Here is a 2,487-nt window from a genome sequence, read left to right on the forward strand (position 1 = left end):
TTATCAAAAACTGTAACAAGACAGTTAAACTTGTTTTCTACTAGAATCACAGCCTTCTACTTCCACTTCTTGAGAGATACCTGAAGAGGACAAACTCATAAGGAAAAGCTTGTAGTAAACTGTACCAAAGTAAGCTAGCCATTCCTTTAAATACCGTACAGTTATGCAAATGCACAACTCTTTTGACCACAGTGGGTTTAGGTTGTTCACATGCTATTTTCACTTTGGTTTCTGTAAACACAAGCCTGTTTGCAGAAGATAGATCTTGGTGAAACAAGGACAGCTAGCACAAACTTACCTCTTGCTAATACTTTTTATGCCAAGAAGGAGAAAAGACTGGACATCAGTGGGTTTAACCTGAAGGATACCAGTATAAACCTGCCTTCTGTAATCTTGCCTATTCAGGATTTGATTTAGGGCTGTCCAAACAATATTGCTAACAGCAAGTCACACAGATGGTTTTCGTTATATGCACACAATAAAACTGACTTGTAAGATGACTCCAGAGACTCTGCTCTCTACAAACCACAACTCCCATTGTATCCTGCATGTATCACACACCCTTAATTTTCCAAGAAGTTTGTACAGATCATTGACTAAAATGAAACCAAACAGTCCAGCAGGAACTTGCAAATATACTTACCTATACCTACAAATTCTTTTTGACATGACAATGGAAAGTGAAGAGAAGGAGATTTTTGAAGATACTATCCTCATGGAAAGTTACTATTGAAACTATTTACTTACATATTCTTTGGCAACATATTGAACAACTGCCTGGATATGAATGAAAGCTGGAAAAAATGGATATTTGAAAAACTAAAACCAACTCCTGCATGTTTACTACAGCCTGTCATTTTCATATAAAGAAATGTGGGATTTTCCTATAAAGGAATGTGGAATCATAGTTTGATATATCTGATTTTGGTTTTCTAATGTCTAGTAGTCTGCTGAGCAATCTGGTCTCTGCCAGGGAATTGTAATCAAGGAGGGAGAAAAGGGAAAATGCAAGGCACAAACATGTTCAGGAAGGCTTGCCTAATAGTTATTTTGGCAAGGAAACCTGCAGCAATTTAATTGACAAAACACAGGTCATCATCTGGAGTGATGGTATACTTTTCCTGAGAAGAAAGCACTACAGATAAAGAAACAAAATTATTTGTTTTAATATCTTTTTTTAATATTCACATGTCATTCACACAGAAACATAGAATATATATTAACTGTCAGGCTGTTTAAAATAATAGATACAAGCTGTTTTGGTGTCCATTTTTCACTGTCAGAGGCACTATGTTCTGATTTAAGAAAAGGCATGTTTAGTAATTACTAGCCAAACACTAATTTTAACTGCATTCTTTCATTATTTAAAGTGATGTAAACCAAGAAACAAAAGTCAGTGTTAGAACTAAATGCTACCCATTTATTTAAAATTTTGCGCATGGAATGCATGCTAATAGCTATAATGGCTCAGGTGCAGTTATAATCTTTTTTCATGTGTGGACGGGAGGAGTTAGGGATCACATAGACAGCAAGGTGCAAGGGTGAGTTTATACCACTACTGTGTCACACCGATATCTTTTCACAGACATTGAATGTTTCTGGAAATGCTACAGCACGGACTAGGATGTAAGAATACATTTTAGAGAGTTGTCCTGCACTAGACTGAGACATGGGCCCAGAACTCTTCATCCTGGCACAAGTACATGGTTGCACAAGTAGAGCTTTGCAATCTGCCAAACATAGAGCAAACAGCATGGCTTCAAACATACATGCATAGTACATACTGCTTGTAAAGCCTATTGGCCTTGTGATACTAACCTGCTATGTCGGCACAGAGGTTTTAGCTGTTAAGGAAACAAAGCTATTAAGATATTGCCTTTATCCCTTCACCTGAGTTGTAACCGGCATGCTGAAATATTACTAGTATTGAGGTAAAGGACTACAGAGACTTCCAGTTACCTGTCTGCGATTCAACCACAGCTGCTTGTTGGATGCAAGCTCCCACAAGGCTGATACCTGGGATGGCCCATGGGCTCTATACCATCTTCATGTGTCCAAACACAAGAAGAGAAATGAGAGCTAACTCCTCTTTCCTCCTCCGTGTCCTTTCCAAGAATACAGTCATTATATAAATAAAAGTACAAAAACAATATGTTTTTTCCACAGTACAGAGAATGAGACATATTTGTACACCACGGCCTCAAAGGCAGGGCCTTGAATGAGTGGCAAAAACCCAAGGGGTTTCAGTATGTGATCTAAAAAAGTTTCATTTCAAGTCTGAGAATAAACAGCAACCCCCTGACATAATATGTGATATTAAATTACTTCATATTTTATTCATGCATGGACTAGACATCACAGATGGAATGTGGAAATGTTTACAAGGCTGGAAAACAAAATGAAGGAGCGTGGCTAGCCAGTGTGTCTGGTTGATTTTAAACTACCAAGCAGAGAGATGCCAAACCAATTTTTCTTCTAACCCAATAT

This window comes from Haliaeetus leucocephalus, unplaced genomic scaffold, assembly GCF_000737465.1.
Source record: "Haliaeetus leucocephalus isolate CR32 unplaced genomic scaffold, Haliaeetus_leucocephalus-4.0 Scaffold229, whole genome shotgun sequence".
Classification (NCBI taxonomy): Eukaryota; Metazoa; Chordata; class Aves; order Accipitriformes; family Accipitridae; genus Haliaeetus; species Haliaeetus leucocephalus.